A 19,674-nucleotide genomic window follows, 5' to 3' on the forward strand; every position below is an offset into this window, starting at 1 on the left:
TTATAAACTAGGTTTCTAATATTCTTCTGGTTGAGTAACAAATTAACCAAATGGTATTTTTTTTAAAGCTCTGAGGATATAAAATTAAAAAGCATTAAGGAATTAACTGGTAACTTTTCCCCATACTAAAAGGAAGATTAAAGGGCTGGCCCCACAGTCTAGTGGTTAAGGTCAGTGTGCTCTGCTTCAGCAGCCTGGGTTCAGTTCCGGGTATGGACCTACACCACTCATCTGCAGCCACATTGTGGTGGCAACCCACACACAAAATAGAAAAAGACTGGCACAGATGTTAACTCAGAGTGAATCTTCCTCAGCAAAAAAAGAAAAAAGAAAAGGAAGACTAAAAACTAGGCCAAAGGAGAATACTTGGGTATCATACATAATAAGTTATACATAAAATAAAAGAAATAATCATAATAGTTGGAAACAAGTAATTTCTCAACCATAAGAGCTCAGATGACTTTCAACAAGCAATATGGAATATACAGAAGGAAACACTTAATAAACATTTGTTGACTGATGTCCAAAACTACACTATATAACTGCTACAAATAACTGGTATGTAAGGAAATCAATCATTGACCTTGAACTATATTTATAATACTCCAATTATGTGCCAGACAGTATAAATGTATACCTTTTCCCCAACCACTTGTGGTTTACAAAATGGCTTAAGACATCTTATTTTAATTGAGAGCACAAAAAATGAAATACATGCCCACAAGTCTTTCAACCTCCATCAATCAGCATTAATAATCCATGTCACAAAACACCACTTCCTCTCATCCCCGCCATGTGTCTCCTCTGCCTTTCCTCAGCACGGTAGTTATAATCAATACCCACCATGCACAGCAGGTCAGCTAACAATACCTTATATTGACAGCATTGTTCCTCAAGGTCCCAGGGCTACATTCTTCTCCCAGCCACAAATCCAAACCTAAGTGTTTTGGTCATGAAGAAATCATTAAAAAACTATCAACCTTCACAAATGTGCTTTTATAAATGCTATAACACATTGTCCTAGATGCTAAATTATCAAGCCGTCCTCATGTTATCACAGCGCAACCAGAAACCACAAAAGAACGTTGACCCGCAAACAGCCAGTAAAGGCTTCCGTGGCCTTATACCGCCCGGGCAGGTTCAAGTGGTCATTAACAAGTGACTTTCAACAGCAGAAGCACGATGTTAATCCTAATTTAAACAAGAACATTTCTTGGCTGGTTTTACCTTTGGACATGCTTCATAAGTTACAGAATTTTTCAGGTAGCACAATGGCTGTGGTTACAATTATCAGATCATATTTTATAACTTATACCAAAAATTAGGACCAGTTTTCTTCCTAAAATTAAGACTCTGAAGCCTAGAAATGCAGAAGACCCAGACTGCTGTGCATCAGCGAGAGTGACAAGAAGTATTTCACAGCTGAGGATGCGCTGTGCTGTTCCTCACTCGCGCCAGGTGGCTAATCTCCACCGCGGACAGAAAGCCCACTTCCCGTTTGCGTTTCCGAAGGAGAGACTGCGGAGATCACCGTATTTTTTTCTTTCACTATCTGGTTCTGCACATACTTCAGAACACTAGTAACTTACACGAACACGCCAAATTACTGTTTTTCACTGCACTGACAAAAGCTTCATTTCATGCTTCAGAGCTGGTGTAAATAAACCACTCCAACAAAGTGGGGCTTGCAATACATGACTGTTTGTTTCTTATGTTTACTGACTTTTTTCTTGGCAGAAAGTGATACAGCTTTAAAGATGCCAAACTATATTGAATCTTGTGCCCTCTGCGAGCCAACAGCAAAGGCAAAACATGAGTCCATATTGTACTGAATTAACGCTGGAGATCTCCATTCTTCAGAACACAAACTCAGGACCACAGTGGAAATGTTTAGGCTAGAACCCATAGTGAGGGTTCCGTCTGGCTGCGAAGCAGGTCCAGAGTCCTTGCACTTGAATGTTGGACTTGCTAACAAAGATCTGAATAAAGCTCTTTCTTGGTACCTCAGAAAGAACACAAAAATAATTATTTTTAGTACAAAATATGAAACTACCCTGTGTCTATATAATATCTCTAGGCTTCAACATCGTGATTGCCTTTCATGCTTAAATGAGAAAATACTTATTTTCTCTCCAGGTTGCCTTCTCAAAACAGATCTACAGCCTTCATTTTAATCAACGTGCCATTTCATTACCATCATCAAAGACTACTGAGCAGAGCGTCGTGAATCACTCTGCAGGTAAAATTTGGTTTAAAAACAAACCCAATTGTGAAGTAACCTTCAAATTCTTGCTGCAACTTAATCCTTTAGTTTCCAATACAATCTTCTAATGAAGTGACATTACTTAAAATTGCTAGCAAATATGAACAGACTTAGAAACCCAGCAATCAGCAGGCTAACAGGTGGTGAAATCCCAAAAGAGGGGAGAGGAATATTAGAGAATCACTTTACATCTGACACGGCAAGTAGCTTTAATATCCATACCTCTAATCAACTTAACTGCAATTCAAAATGATCAGTGCCATTGGTTTCTCTTCCTTAACTAGTGTTTAGCAAAAGTATAATTTCTTGCCTTCCATATAATGTTCTCTAACTGAACTCTTCCAACTTATAAATTATTTTACTAAGTAGGGTATACAATTTAATAAGTTGAATCATTTTCCAGTTATCGATGTGACCTCTCTCCCCAGTTAAAATAAATAATATTAAATATACTTCCTTCTGAATTGATCAACTCTATTTCTGAAAATAGTTTTCTTTCACATTATTACAAATGATATCCAAATAACCAAAAAACAGTCTTCACAATCATATTTTTAATTCATTTTTCGTGTCTGCAACAAACTAAATATCCTGAAATGATGGCAAGGCTTGGGGCTGTTTAGAAAGGAGGGAGGTACCCATAAGTTGAGCAAGTCCCCATCCAGCACCCGTGTAGCCTTGGCAACCGCATGGCATCGTAACCCTCTCATCGTGCTCAGAAACACGGATGCAAAAACCGCCCGGCTACCTGCCTTAGGAGGTGCTTCGGCTTGCTTCCTTTCACAGAAAAACACAAGGCATTTTCCAGTTCCTTAAAGCATGAACACAATACTTCCAGAAACAATAGCAATGATATCGTTCCTGAGTATCTCGTCTACAAAGTATTGGTCTGATATTGCTAGATGAGAAACCCGGTCTACCCTTCCCATCTAGCTACAGGTGCAACTACACGTTTCAAAGATAAAGGTCGTTACGTTCAAAATCCAAACGAACTTCAGAAGCACCCCCAAAGGCTTCACCCACAGGCAGAAACGACTGGGCTCACTTTTCAGAGATTGTGAAAAACGTCTCGTTCGTTCCCCTTACTACCCCTCCCATCCCGTCCTCCAAGAGAATCAACTATGAAACACGAAAGTCCAGAGGTAAATACTTCCATATCTTCTTTTGTCTAAAAGCCTCCATAACACGCCCAAAAATAAATAAAGAGAGGAGGACAGATGATGTGGGCAGGTCCCCCCACCGCGCCTGCAAAATCGCAGCCCCAGCCCCCGGGGGGCCGCGCTCGGGGAGCCCCGCGCCCGCCGCCCGTCGAGCGGCCCGGGACGGCGGCCCGGGGTGGCGGGGGGCCCGGGGAGGCTTGGTCGCTCGGCCGCCGCCGCTGGCCGCGAAGTTGGCGGCCGCCGTGCCCGGGCCTCCGGGCACCGTCCGAGGGTGCGGGGCGGCGAGCGGGCGGCTCCCGGGCGCAGGGGAGGCCGCGGCGGCGTCGGGGCCGCGCCCCTCGGAGCCGCGGGTGCAGCCGGGCCCGGCGGCGGCCCCAGCCCCGGGCGCCTCGCCGACCCTCCCGGGCGCGGGAGCGGGCGACTTACCTGGCCCGCGGCGGCGGCGGCGGCGGCGGCTGCGGGCGCGGGGTCGGAGGCGCTCGGGCGGAGGCGGCAGCGCCCGGGAGGGCGGGAGCGAGGGAGGGAGGCGGCCGCGGAGGAGGAGCTCCGGCGCCGAGCGAGCCGGCGGGCGGGCGGGCGGCTTTGTTTCCACAGCGCCGAGCCGCCGACCCTGCGTCACCATGGCAACGCCAGGGGCCCGGGGCCCAATGGGGACCCCCGGGTACCCGGAGTGACCCGGCCGGCCTGCCGCCACCGGCGCCCGAAGCCCCGCCCCTCTCCTGAGCAGTCTGGGTGCTCCGAGGGCACCAGGACCCCCAAGGAGCCGCCACCACCACAAACACACCCCTCTGTCTCCCTCCCCACGTCGTTTGTCTCGCCCCAGCAAGAAGGGGAAGGGGAAAGAAGCGCAAGCCCAGGGCAAATTCTGATTTCCATCCTAGTAGGCACTCCCTTTGGGGTCCCAAACTGGCCCTCCCGAAGACCCCCATCGCACCTTTCTTCGGTGGAGCTGCACCCTCAAAATGCAAATTCACTGAAGAGAGAAGAAAGAGCAGTGCAAACTGAGAAAGTGTTGAGCAACTGGTACTCGGTGCTCCTGTGGCCACTGCCGCAGCATGCGCGGAGCTGCCCGGGGACGCCGTACCTCTCCTCCTCCTCCCTCTTCTTCCAAGCTTCGCCTCAGCTGGGCTGGTCTCACGCCACCCAAATCGTGTATCAGTCCTGTTGAGGGCTCCAGTAGGAGAGAGGGGGAAGCAGGCTTTATTTTTTTACTGTCAACACAGGATATACTTTTAACCTCGCAGGCTAAGACAACTTTCAGGCTGCTGTGTGAATTGCAGCTGCTGCCACTGCTCAGCTACTCCCTGTGACTGCTAAGCATCGACCGGGAGCGTTGGCTTACTCTGTGCCAAGGACTAGCCGTGGACTGCCGGCCATGGCGTTCCGAAGAAGAGAAGGGCAAGGCTAACCTTGGCATGTGCTAGGCATCCTCTCTTAGGGTAATTCTTGACGAGGGAGGCAGACCCGCAGTAATGCTTCCTCTAAAGGACAGAGGTGGAGGGCAGCTACCATGGGGTGAGTGAGTCATCACCCCATATTCTATCTTCTTGAAAGATCAGTTACTGACTCCAAAACCTACAGTATCTTCACTTCGACCCTGGGAAGCATGGCATTTATTTTCTGGCATTTGTGAGTCACCAAAGGAATGTGAATAACTTAAAATAAAACCCCAGGGTAGCTGATGTTTTCCACCTATCTGAGAAGCCATAAAGCAGAACAATGTTATTACCAGTTGAAGCCACACATATTAATGAATGAAAATATAAGATCCATTTTATGGTGGAGAATGGAAACATCTTGTTCCTCAGAAAGGTTGGCCACTTTCCTGTAATGGGAACATTAGTACTTCCAGACAAAGTCAAGAGACAAGGTCTTTCCTACAGGCTGTTAAGCAGTTTGGGAGTATTTGTCAAAATTTAAAATGTACATACTTTCACCCAGCGACCTCAATTCTTAGAAATCTGTCATGCAGAAGCATACTTTTGCAGTGATAAATGTACAAGGATATGTATTGCAAAATTTAAAGTAACTTGTATGTCCATCATTAGTGATGTGGCTAAAAACTTTGGCACATTCATACCATATAATACTATGCAGCCATTAAAAAGAATAAAATACATAGAAAAGTATTGATTTCTTATTAAATAAAAAAGAGCAGCTGCATAATAATATGTATAGGGTGACCCCATTTCTGTACAAAAAAAATTCTAGATAGAAACATAGACATAGACATATAGATAAAGGTCTGGAAGAATACATAGCTAATTGTTAACTGGTTACCAATGGTGGTTATCTCTGAAACAAGGGTAAGAATTGAAAGGACTGTTACTTGCTACTATACACAATTCCATATTGTTTGTTTTGTTTGATTATTTTTTTTCAATGAACATGTGTTAGTAATTTTTCTCTTTTTTTTTTCCTTTTTCTCCCCAAAGCCTCCCCAGTACATAGATGTATATTCTTTGTTGTGGGTCCTTCTACTTGTGGCATGTGGGACGCTGCCTCAGCGTGGTTTGATGAGCAGTGCCATGTCTGCGCCCAGGATTCGAGCTGATGAAACACTGGGCCGCCTGCAGCGGAGTGTGCGAACTTAACCACTCGGCCACGGGGCCAACCCCAGTAATTTTTCAGTGAAGAACCAAAAACAAAGATCCTTAATAAATGTTTGTTGACCTATACATTACTGCCTCGTTGAGAACTGAATATAGAATAGCAAAAGGCTATTGAGTTGGCTATTCCTGCCCTTAGATGGTGAAGGCTTGGAAAAGTGCACATTGGGTCCACGTTTAGTGAATTCCTTAGTGACCTGGTTCTGCCTTATTCTGTGAGATATTCCTGTAGACATTCACTTTTCCCAAGGAGATTTAGTTTTATCTCCTATCTTGAGGAAAAAATCACTGCAATTTAAACAACAGATATTTATTTGGGCAATTAGAATTGCAATTCAGGAGACATGGATTTAGGCAGGAACCCAAAATGTGCTCCGGAGAAGACAAAGAAGACAAGGGTTTATGAAGACAAAAAGAGATAAATCACACAAGTTGTTTTACGAGAGGCGTGATTGGTGCTGGCAACAACCGATGTTCCTTGGTTACGCAGGATTGGTTGCTAAGGCCATCTCCAAGGCAAAAAGTTCTTATCTATGGGAGTAAGCATTTTTCTATAGGAGTAAGCATTTTTTTTCTTACAGGAAGGTCAAGATAACAACAGTGAGGCACAATTCAAAAAGTCACATTCCATCTGGGCAGGGCCTGGCTTCCTTAATGGCCTCCCAGCTCCATTTTAGAAGCCCTGACATACGTTACTCCATTTTGGTATTGCTGTCCACATTTTCCCCTTTTAATCAAGATCTTTTGGCAGAAAGCATCATAGATCAGCCATTTGATATATATATAGGTATTGATTTTTTTTGTTGCCAAAAGAGCTCATTCCTGGGAAGTCATGTCCCATACAGAGCTACTCAACCATCAGTAAGAATAATGCAGTCAGAGGCCTTGGGCACATCTGAGCAATGAGGAGGCAGTCAGGAAATGAGTTTTAGGCATAGTCTTTGTCTAGAAAAAGAACCAAGTCCTTTGTTTGCTCAGAGTTGCAAGATTGGTCAGTCATCTCAAGTCATTGCGCAATCATCACTAAGGGTTAGATGGGAAGATATAATATTTGAAATATAGGCCTGGTCCTGTGTCTTGGGATTTGCAGTCTACATCAGATGTCATCTGCTTCTTGTCCAGGTGATTTTTGTTTTGGAGCAAGTTTTGATAACTTTAAGATAACCAAAATGTTGAGAAGTCCAGTCGGGGTCATAGATGTGTGAGGCTTTTTAAAACGAGAAACATGAATCCATGAGTCAATATCTTTTAACTTCGCAGTGCAAAGATTAGTCAGCAATATCTGATGTGGTCCTTTCCAGCAAGACTGGAGGGAGTCCTTATGGAGATGTCTTTTCCAGTAAATCACATTTCCAGGTTGTAGGCTGTGGTGTTCGATGCCTTTATCTCCCGAGAGCACGCTATGAAAAGATTGTTCTACCAGTCTCTCGTTTTTTTGGAGGGCTTCAATTAAGCCTTTACAATAGGTCACTATGTCACCTTTGAGTAGACTAGGTTCATAGGCCCTTTGGTCCAGTCTCATTGGCCTCCCAGTAATAATTTCAGAAGATGAAAGTTTATGTTTCCCAAAAGGAGTGGATCTGAGATTTAACAGCACTAATGGGAGAGCCTTTGGCCATGGCAGATGGAAAGATTCTGTAAGTTTTGCCAGTTGGGTTTTTATAATACCATTGGTTAATTCCAGAGGGCCAGAGGGTTGAATATGATAGGCACAGTGAAAATGTTGCATCATTGGCCAAACGTGACAAATAGATTTACTCCATTTTGTTATCACTGTCCACAGCTCCATTCTAGCTCTTAGACAAAATTACAAGCTTGTAAGAACACCATCATTCTAAAATTTTCCCCCTTACCTACCAGCAAATATCACTGGAATAGGTTAAGTGGCGGCTGTTAATCCAGTTAGTTAATTTGGAAATTAAGGTACTAGAGCTGAGAAATTATTGTATGGATGTATGACTGGTCTTTCTTATTCTCACCATTTTTGAAATATATAAAATAATGAATTCACTTTCCTAAAAAGATCTTCTGGAGCCTCACCGTCCAATTCAGTAGCCACTAGCCACATGTGGCTATTGAGCATTTGGAACAGGGCCAGTCCAAATTGACATGTCAAATAGGTGCAAAATGCACACAGATTTTGAAGACTTGGAACCATAAACCAAGAAAAAGTGTAATATCTTATTAATAATGTTTATATTGATTATGTGTTGAAATAATATTTTTAATATATTGGGTTAAATGAAATACATACTAAAACTATTGCATTTGTTTCTTTTCACCTTAACATTGTTACTAGAAAACTTAAAATTATGTATATGGCATATTGGACTGGTCTGTTTTAGGATTAGGGTCTACAGTAAAATATCATCAAGAAACCCAAACTTAGCTATTCTTCTTAACCTTTAGTTAGAACAAAAAGTAATTACTTCATTGATGCTTCCCAAGTCATAGATGTGCCATAATACAGCAATTTATGTTAAATAATTTCAACTTATTAGAAAATGTTATATATAATCATTAGCTCATTTGCTTATATTTTAGGAAGATTTTAGTACAGACACAAAGTCTGATTACTTGGACCTGAATCCTAGCTCTACTGTTTATCAGCTACATAACCTAGGCATGCAGTTTAATACATCTGTTCCTCAGTTTCCACATCTGTCAAGTGGGTATTTATTGAGTGGTGAGAATGAGATAAATGAATGCATGAAAAACTCTAATTAGATGCCTGCTCATATACAATGCTGAAGAAATTTTAACTATTATTATTATACTTGGTTGGATCTGTCACTTATTCTGTTAACCTCCAAGTCGGGTTAGTCTATATGTATGACAAATCTTTCACCATCCTTGAAATGGGCTGATTGGAACTGTGACTGAGCCATCAAAATTTAATTCTCTTCACCCTTGAACTGTTTATAAAATTGTTACCAAAATAAAAGAGATATTTTGATCCGTTTTAAGCTTGCAAAATAAATGAAAATTTCAATTACCAGATCAGCATTCATAATAATTACATTTTGGTAAATATTAAAGTTTCCAAGTTTAAGAAAACACAACAAACATCCTCAAGTAGCTTATATTTATTATCATCACATCCATAATGTGTGAAGTAAATAAGATGTCCCTGCTGAAGCATTTGTCTAAAAATTACCCTGTTCTATAATTTGGAATTTATGTACCCAAATCCTTGGGTTTTTCTCTCAAGGATAAATCATAGTAATAGCTAATATTTATTGCATGCTGTGTCCAAGGTCACACAGTTATTTAGTAGCAGAATTACTAGACTCTTAACCACTGCACACGAAGAAACATCTTAAAATCATTTGAGAGCTTGAGTTCAAATATGTTTGATCCCGTTAAGCCATGAGTCTGGGAATAGGCAGAGAAAAAAAGCGAACTTCAATGTTCTTTCGTTACAACCTCATTAAGCGACGACTCCTTCAACCCCTGCCTTCTAGCCACGTTCCGACGTTGTTTAATGAGGTGATATCAACGCATTCAAACACATGAAAAAATTACTTCTGCTGTCTAAGTCATAAAATCAGTTTTCTTCACCCAGAGTTTTAAAATTCAATTGGAAAAACCCAGCTCCAGCCATTCAGAAGGCTTGAAAAAGAAAAGCAAACACCCTGCTGAGTCTCTAGAAGCTGAAAATTCAGAACTCACCAATTCCTCTCCTCCCACTAGCCCCACTGGGGCACTAGACAAATCTGCTTTAAAAGGCAAATATTGACTATCATAGCCCGGCAAGTAGAGAAAAAGGCACTCCTTTATACGCTGCTCCTAAGTGGTATGGACATCCCTGCTGGAAGAAGGTATATTGGTCCCTGGGACTAAGAAACCTGTGGCCTCACAGGAGAGTCCAAATCATATTTGTTTCAAAGTCTCCAAGAGATGCCCAATTAACAGTCCCGATTCCTTCATCGTAGTGAATCTCTTAGAGAAATAAAAGATCCAGCCAAATGACAAGAGTTTCACCCAACTTGAAATGAGCTCTGTATAACGTGTGGGTTGACAAAGACGATAGACTAAGCTAATGGCTGTAGTAGTGAAGAAGTAAAAAGATATCCAGCCAAAAAAGATACCCAATGCCAAACAGTTCCATAACTGCTTATAGAACTGAAGGAAATTGACTTCCCTCTGCAATCCATCCACAAAGATAAGACGAATTGTGGAATCACCTTGCTACTTAACCAGCTATTGCAAAAAATATTGTCAATAATTCCTAGTGGCGATATAACCGTCGAGCTGTCTGACATATCAGTATCAGTGTGAGAAAAGTTGCTGCTAATCAGAGAAATGTATCCTCTGAGAATCCTGGAGAACAGAGCCAAATGTAGGTAGGACTGAAAGCACTGTCTTATTCATCATTTCTTAACCCCTGGATTGTGCAGCCCATTTAAAAATATTCACATATTATTTGTCAATGGGGAAAGTGTCGGGGAATCGGAGAGTCAAAGAAACAGATACATCGACGGTCTTTGCCGCGAGCTCCCTATGGAGAGATCCAACATAATATCTCAGCCAAAAATATAATTTGATATCAATCAGATCACATTAAAGTACATTTTTGATGAGCTTTAATCTGGTTTAAATAAATTTTGTTTTAAGTGAATTCACTTTTGGCTGCGTTCAAAAATGTTGAATTCAGAGAGTTAGTGTAAAGACATTGCTTCCGTTTCTTGGGTCATTATGTAGAGACTCACGTCTCTTTTCAGGGCTCCCTGGCCTCAGACCTCCGCACGCACAGTTTATCTCATTTCAGTGGCAAAAATATGTCAGAATTTAAACCAGTTCCAAGATTATCTGTTTTAAATTCATAGTTCATTTATGTATTGATCCCTGACACAGCTGCAAATTAGCTCTTAGCAGAATGAAAATGATTTGTTTCTAGTTTCCTCATCTATAATGAGAGTATTGAAGCCTGCCCTGATCTCCAGTAAAGGATTTCCTAAGTCTGACTGGATCACTCAGTAAAACTCATTGATCAAAGGTTCTATGAGACTAATGCCGTAATACTGTCGGAGTGAGAGACTAGCAGAAGTATCAAAGGGAAACTGTGCTGTACACATGATTATAGTAGTAAAACTATTTTAAAGGCCCTCTTTGTGACTAGATCTTTTGAACATTATAAATGAAGAATTCTACGCCATCAAAGGCAAGCCAAGGGTGTTGTGACCAGACAGGCTCTTGTGGATGAGGTACGCAATGTGTCAAAGGAAAGATGCACGGCAGCATTTCCCCTGATGCCTCACCGTCACTTTGAGAGTATACCTTGCTTTGCTAGATAGACACAGATCACAGGAAATACGCAGATGTAGGCTTGTTAACTGTAGCCAGATGCGAGAGATTAGATGGAAGTGGAGACTGAAGAAGCTCTGCTCAGTAGGCTGGGCAAGACTCTAGGCAAAGGGCAGGGTAGAGTGGCCAGATAAGGTACAGGACGTGCAATATTTGGGACATACAGATACTAAAACATTTATCTTTTGTGTTATCTGAAATTCAGATTCAACTGGGCATCCTCTATTTTTATTTGCTAAGTCAGGCAGCCCTAGGCAGAGAGCACAGGGAGGGTTTCAACAGGTGCAGAGCTGCTCCAGGAAGAACCTATTCTAGTGGGCAGAACGAGACCTCTAGTCAACACGGTCATAGGCAGTAGCTAATAATGGTAGTGCAGGTAAGTCGTCAACGAAGTAATTGGGGGCAGATGTGGGAGGTTTGGGGGAGGAAGAGCACAGTTATCAGGAAGAGCACAATCAAGGCCACACTAGTAAGAGCGAGCTGACGCTGAGTCCCAAAACATTGGGCTAAAGGGGTGGTTCTCAATGGTTCTGCCTCCATACCGTTTCCAAAACCAAACCCTCCAGTCAGTAATACCTCACTCTATGTTTCCCCAGAGGCATATCAAATTTCCCAGCAAGGAGATAGGTCTGAAAAATCCACCCCAAAGCTTCTAACATTCACCACCACCACAAATGAGGTTATCTCCCCTATTAGCAATTTTTCGAAGATCACTCTAGTTTATGAAGAACGGATTTGTGGTGAGCAAGTTGAAAACAGGGAGACCCATGAGCACACTGGTTCAGAAGATCAGGTGAGAGATGATTTTGAGTTGGCCTGGGCGGGTGGTGGCAGTGGAGATGGAGAGAAGTGAGAAGATTAAAGAGGGATTTTGGAGGAAGAATGGAGAAGTCTTAGTAAGGGGTTTGCTCCAAGACACGAGGGAGAGAAGACTGCCAAGAGTGCCTCCTAGGCTGCAGGCCTGCTATGAAGGATTCTGTGTTGAAGGAGAAGACCTGGGCCAATTAGACTCTCTCTCCTAAAGGAAGGGACTGAGCCCAGTTGGTGGCAGTGGATATAGCTGAGACGTCATGATGGATGGCTAGGGCTAACTGCTGTGCTGCTCCCAGGGCAAGAGGAAGATGAGCAACTGCAGAGAGAAGCAGACACAAGAGCTCTCTGGCCCCTAAGAGGCCTGAAGGGCGGCCTCATAGGCTTTCTTTCTGTTCTTTGACACATCGATTGCAGTCCTGTCTGAGTCTCCTGCCCTTCTGTTCCCTAACTTGGAACGCTCTCCCCACAGATCTAGCTCCTTTGTGTCTTTCAGCTACCCACTCAATGTCACCCACTCAGAGAGAACTTTCCAGACCACCCAATTTGAAATAGCACCCAGTTTCTCATGATCACATTACCCTCTTTTATTGATTTCAAAATATCATCTTCTGAAATTGTCCTTCATTACATGTGTATTGTCCATCACCCCACCCTCTAGAACACAAAATCCCAAACTGAAGGGACTTACCTTACCTGTGCCTTTCATGCTGACTCCCCAGCCCCTAGAACAAGGCCTGGTCAGTAAACACCTGGTGAAGGGGTTCTGAATGGATGGCTTCCCAGTTCCAGGCTCTAGACCACAGGGAGCTAGCCGTAGTTTGTTTTCTGCCCTTGGGTGCTGTAAAATAGCCGTGTCTCTATAATGACCTTTTCTTTTCATTGATTTTCTTTGAGTGACTTCTTTTCCTTATCAACAAAAGGACTGTACCAGAATACACATAGAAATCTAAATCAGCAGAGGGGCTAGATAAAGGCCAGGGGATGTGCCAAGTATGTCAACCTCTAGGAAGGAGAAAAGTCACAGATTTTGAAAAGTGAGAACAGATATATCAAGAAAAGAATAATCTGATGAGTAAGATACTAGCCCACTACCTGTTGGTAAACATTAGCCAATTCAAAGATTTTATTCTCTTGTGTTGACCTCCTTCCATACGCAATCTCTAGGCTAGACCGGAGATCTAGAGATGAAGAGGGGACAGCCCAGCCATGAGGGAAGACAGTCTGCAGAAGGCAAATAAGGTTGACAGTCAGTGTCAGCACAGGTAGTAAGCGCTCTGTAGCAGTCTGCAGATCATGCTTCAGGCCTGAGGACCACCAAGGAGGTAATTTTCCCACTGGCTCTTGAGGCAACAAAGGAAAGGAGGTCATTCCAGGTAGAGGAAACAACAGATGCAAGGCGCTGAGATGCTGAGCCAGCGTATCAAGTTCTGAGATCTCGAGGGTGTGCGGCCAGAACTCAGGGTGTTTATGTGCTAATGGGAGGAAATGGTGTTGGGACAGTAGCAAGGACCAGATTGTATGGACCCGTGTAAGGAAAAATCATTTTCTTTAGTAAAATTAAAACCCCAGGTAGTAAATCAAGCCTGGAAAAATACTTTCCTGGTGAACAGGACCTCACAGAGCCTAACTCTGCTCCCTCTTGGGTTTTCCTGCCTCCTGGTAACTCTCGATACTGACAGCCTCAGGGGACCCTTGTTCTTCCCAGGAGCTGAGCCTTTATCCCCCGGGTGACCACGCACACACACACACCCGTTCTTGAACGCTCTTGGACATTCTCTATGAAATTGCCTTTAAAAGAGCCTAGCAAATATTAAAGCTAAATGTGATTAATAATGAAGAGTATTGGAAGTTAAGAGGCCTGCTGGTCCCAGTCCAGGTTCCCATGGATGGATATCCAGTGTCGCCAAGACCAGCGCCATTGTTAGCCTCATCAATGACAGCTTGCCGGAGAAAGGCAGCGAGCCAGGATCCTCCAAAGCTGCCTGTTGTGTAGGCTGATGGAGATCGGAGAATCACAAGGGGTTTCGGTTGACTCATTTAACAGGAAAGACATCCATTAGAACAGTTTGATTTTAATGAAAACAAAACCTGTAGGCTGGGAGGGTACTCTGTCCTTTCAGAAATTCACATTGTAGAGGAAAGCCTGGGTGACCTTTTTTCTTTGTGTTCTGTCCATTTGCCACAATCTATCAACTCTATATTTAAGTTTGAAACTGACCCTCCTATTCACTTTCAGTTCCACAACCCTAGTAAGGAGTTCACTAGATTTTATCTGAAATATCATAATAGCTTCCGGACTGGTCATGTGGTCTTCCATCTCCCCGCCACCTGTAGTCATCTCACTCATTGCTGCTGGCTTGATCTTCCTAAAGTACAGCTTTGAACATGTCATGCCCTGCTCTTAAACACTCTGTAAGTCCCCATTGACTATAGGATGACAACCTCCTCCAACTCGTTTGCTCTCTGTGCATTGTAATGCATACCTACTACGTTGTCTTCATACCACAGCTAAACTAAAATGGAGGTCTTTCTTTGGCAACAGGTTTCTTTTGCTTGGAGTGCCCTTTTCTCCAACTCTCCCCAAGTTCCAATATCACCCACCCTTCACAGGCTCACTTCAAATGCCCACACTTCCATGAAGCAAACTCTCACCCTTTTGGTGGGATGGAATCTCTCCCACCTAGTGCCGCAGGTAGCACATGACCTTGTATCTCTCTTGTAGAACTTGCTACCTTGCATTTTGTGCTAGAGCAGTATTTGCATATGTCAGGAGTAAAAACTCCTAGACCACAAAATTTGATGTCTTTTCACGGAATCTGCATAGCCCCAGCATGGCTTCTTCCCTTCTACTGTTGGTGTCTTGCCCTCCATTGGGAGTTTGTGTGTTGAATTAATTAGTTAAGTATTCCGTTCTGCTTGGAACCCCCAGCCCAGGTGTAATTTCCTTCGGGGTCACTGCTGTGGCATTTTGTTTAGCTGTCAAACGAGAGTGCACATCAAGGCTTTGTTTTGTCTTTCTGTTTTGTGTGGGAGGTGGTGGCTGGTTGTTTGGGGTTTTGGGTGAAGGCAAAGGGAAGAGGTGCCCATTTGTAAAATGTATTCTGGAAATTAACTTGTCCCATTGCTCTGAAGCCTTTCTTATTGGCACAAAAGCACAGCTTTGGAGTTGGAATCTCAGCTTCCTTTCCTGCGTCCCTAATTACTCCTGTGGGCTCCTTTTGTTGGAGATGTTTTTCCTTTCTTGGACTTTTGCCCTGCTTAACAGCCCTGAACACCCTTGTGCGAGAGACACGCTTGTTTCATCAGCTTTTACTCCAAAAGGATTTTATAGGATCAATTTGTTTAAGCAAACTTTTAATTTGGTTTTGTTTTCTCTTCGGGGACTTTATTTGTAAAACCGGAATATGTGTGCACAAAATCAGATGATTAAAGTGATTGAAATGCCAGGGAGCAGAAAGATAGCTCAGCCTCGGGGGACACTGGCACAAACTAATGGGGGGTGTCCCAGACGGATGTCTTGACTGTTTTCACATTTGTGGCAGCAAAATGTTAAATTATGAAAGTACCCGCATCTTAGTCCATTTGGGCTGCTATGACAAAAATACCACAGACTGGGTGGCTTAAACAACAAACATTTCCTTCTCACAGTTCTGGAGGCTGAGAAGTCCAAGGTGAAGGTGCGGGCAGATTCATCTTGGGGAATGCCCACTTCCTAGTGCACAGATGGCCATCTTTTAGCTATAACCTCACATGGTGACATGGTGGAAGGGAAGGGATCTCCCTGGGGTCTCTTTTATAAGAGCACTAATCCCGTTCATGAAGGCTCCACCCTCATGACCTCAGTACCTCCCAAAGGCCCCATCTCCCAATATCATCACATTGAGCATTAAGTTTCAACATGTGAATTTTGGGAGGACACAAACTTTCAGCCCATAGCAACCTATATCGAGTAGAATGCCTTCAACCACAAGGAAGGAAATAACTAACTAAAAGTAGTCCAAGGGGTTTATTTCTCATAACAAGAAGTCTAGAGGAAGGCAATTCTCCAAATATCATCAAAGGATGGGCTCTTGCCATCTCTCTGCTCTCCTCTCGCAGTAAGTTGGCAATAGCTCCTCTTATAACCACAAAATGGCTGGCATGGCTGCAAACTTCATGGCTTCACACAATGACATCGAAACAGGAAGAAACGGGATATGACAAAAGGCCTTTCTCATCGTGCTACTCCCTATAAGCAGGGAGGAACATTTTTCCCAGAATTCCTCAGCAGCTTAAGTCTCAGTGGACCGAATTGGGTCACATGCTCATCCCTGGGCCAATCATTATTAAAGGGAAATTCTAAAGCCATGATTGGCATAGGCCAATGACATCATTCCCCGGAGCTGAGCACATTGCCAAATGGTTGTTGGGCAGGTAAGTGCTATATACCGCTGAGTGCTATATAGTGCTCTCCATCTAATTCAATACTGAGATGGTATTTTATAGACAGTAAGTCAATACTGATAGGAGTAAATGAAAGACTTTCCATATAGATTAATCCAAACCCAATCAAATAATAATAAAAGCCTGTTCTTGTTATTATTATTATCATCATCACCATCATCAAAAAGGATACTGAGGAAGGGCTGAAACTAAAAGACCAAGACTGTCTACCTGATTTAAGCTGTAGCTTTTTTTATTATCCTGGATATTTTTATACACCATTACTGCAAACATTTTCTTAAGTTTATTTAAATGAAGCTGAAATGCTATCACTATTCATTCTTTTCATGTTGATTGCCAAATTAAATAGTGGCTTATGTATAATTACTGGGCCTAGAGGCTTATCCTGACTTGTGGGAAAATTCCTCTCAATCTATCCATCACCATAAGCTTTCATTCAAACTGAGTCACCCAACCTTCGTCATTTCCTGCTAGCCTGACCACAGCTGTCATTTTTTATCACTGCTTCACTGTGTGCTTCCTTATATCCTTACTCCTTTTTTGTTCTTTCTCACTTCAAATTTTTTTTAATTTACTTTTGCATGGCTTGCTCTTCCCCTCATGTCTTACGTTCGCAAGTGCACTGCCACGTTCTTTTGAACGTGTTGCGACCTAGCATTGCCCACAGATATACAAATTCCCCATAGGGAAATCTTCAAGGTTACAAATCAAATGTTAAGACTACAATTATCAGAGTGTTCTTTGAAGCTGTGCTCCATTGGAGCCAGTCATCAGACAGCGGTGAGAAGAAACAGAGCAATTCAGTGATTCAAGAAGGATGTCTAAAATGCCAGGAAACACAAAGATAGTTCAGGCTCAAAAAAAATTCGGAAGATCTTGGGCCAAACTGATCCAATATTGTACAGAGACAGGAGGAGAGCAAAAGCTGTCGGAGGTCTGTTATGGAAGACGGATTTAGGTCAATAAGAGAATGATGCATGAAAGATAGCTACCAGGAGGAGCAATGACTGGGAATTGGATCACAAGCTAATTCAGAAGGCTTTCTCTGACACTCTATGACTTGAAGTCACTTTCATAGAATGTGAACGTTTTTTTCTGCTTTCCCATCTTTCTGCATTGCCTGCCGCTCTCCATCCACTTCCTCACTAGATTTAACAGTGAAGCGGAAGTGGAATACGGAATACTTAACAGTTTCTCATATAAACAAGAATCACTCTAACTTCAGGCAAGATCTTCCTGAAAATTTAGTTCCCTTGAAATCTTCTGATAATACATAATGAAGAATGAAACAGGCACTATTTCATGGACAGGCTGGCATATTTCACTTTACCTCTCATAAATTCCCAAATCCCCAACCAATTTTATGGCCAGCTCCTTCATTTTCTTCTTTTTAGCACTCCTCCATCACTATCTAATCATTTTGACCTACCTCTCTTCCCAGATTCAAAAATAATAATATAAAGTTTAAGAATAAACTGTCTTTCTGTGCATGCTATGGCTCAGACTTTGTCCTTTCTAACCCTTTCACACTTGCGGGATATGATGCCATGGAGAGTCCCAGACAGGGAGTGGTAGACTGGGCATCTGTGCCAGCTCCACCATAAATGTGCCCTTCTCCCCCTGAGATAAAATAAGGAAGTGTTGAGCTAGAGGATCCCACACAAAGATTTCCTCTCTTACAGGCAGTATGGTCTATGGTTAAGAGCAGAGATTCGGAGCCTTCCTGGTTCTACCCAAGAGATTCTAATTTAGCCTCTTGCAAGCTAAGTAACCTTGGGCAAGATCCTTCATCCCACTGTGTCTACAGTGAGGTTTCCCTAACTGTAAAATAGGGAAGATTAAAGTGCTTACCTTCTAAGATTGTTGTGAAGATTAACAGTTCACATATGCAAAGTGCCTATCTAGGACAGTACCTGGCAAATAAGTTCTACATAAGTAGCTGTAACAGACTATGGATTCTTTTTTTAAACAGCTTTATTGAGATACAATTCACATACACACTATTCACTCATTTCAAATGTATAATTCAGCATATTTACAGAGTTGTGCAACCATCACGACAATCAATTCTAGAACATTTTTATCACCCCCAAAAGAAACCCAGTACTCTTTACCTATCACCCTCCTATCCTGCCACATCCTATTCCCTGCCCTGGGGAACCACTAATCTACTTTCTGTCACTACAGATTTGCCTATTCTGCATGTTTCATATAAATGGAATCCTACACTATGTGGTCTTTTGTGACTGGCTTCTTTCGCTTAGCATAGTGTTTTCAAGGCTCATCTATGTTGTAACATGTATCACTATTTCATTCATTATTATTGCTGAATAATAGTCCATTGTATAGAATAATATTCTGCTGTATGGATATGTCTATTCATCAATTAACGGACATTTGGGTTGTTTCCACATTTTGGCTATTATGAACAATGCTGCTGTAAACATTCATGCACAAGGTTTTGTGTGGACATGCATTTTCATTTCCCTTGGGTGTAAATCTAGGAGTAGAATTGCTAGGTCCTACGGTAACTCTGTTTAATCATTCAAGAAACCACCAGAATGTTTTTGAAAGCTGCTACACCATTTTTCATTCTTACCAACATTTACAGAGAATTCCAATTTCTCCACATCCTCACCAACATTTGTGGTTTTCTCATTTTTGATTCTAGCCATCCTCATGGGTATGAAGTGGTATCTCACCGTGGTTTTGATTTGCATTTCCCTAATAACTAACGATGTTGAAGATGTTTGTATGTGCTTACTGGCCATTTGTAAGACGTGGATTCTTATAAAATATCTCTTATTTATGCTTCAGGAGACCTTATGTCACTAGAGATACTCTGAGAACAGATCCAGATCCTAGGTTCTCATGGGAGTTTGAAAAGATCCAGTTCATACAACTTGGTCCCTGCCAGGTGAGGACACTAGCCATGTTTTTAATATTACACCAACCATGGGAAACTGGAAGAACAAGATAGTTCATTTTGAGTTCAACAAGGCTCCTGTTTGGCTTCCATTTTTACCCAAGCCTCTTTCATTTCTATGAAAACTCTTTTATTCCTGTGTCTTCCAAAGGC

General features: G+C 42.6%; 1 protein-coding gene across 4 annotated transcripts in view; it reads right to left on the reverse strand.

The window, feature by feature from the left end:
* Positions 1–4,903, reverse strand: part of RNF182 (ring finger protein 182) — a 115,461-nt gene extending 110,558 nt beyond the window's left edge. For 2 of the 4 annotated variants that reach the window (XR_011505196.1, XR_011505195.1), the window contains exon 1: positions 3,850–4,139. The gene's annotated coding sequence lies outside the window, so the exon portion shown is untranslated. Of the gene's footprint in view, positions 1–3,849; positions 4,140–4,357 lie in introns of those variants that run through there. The other 2 variants (XM_044773214.2, XM_070515611.1) reach the window with 2 other exon arrangements.
* Between the last annotated feature and the right edge of the window lie 14,771 nt (positions 4,904–19,674).

Source organism: Equus asinus, chromosome 8 (genome assembly GCF_041296235.1).
Source record: "Equus asinus isolate D_3611 breed Donkey chromosome 8, EquAss-T2T_v2, whole genome shotgun sequence".
Classification (NCBI taxonomy): Eukaryota; Metazoa; Chordata; class Mammalia; order Perissodactyla; family Equidae; genus Equus; species Equus asinus.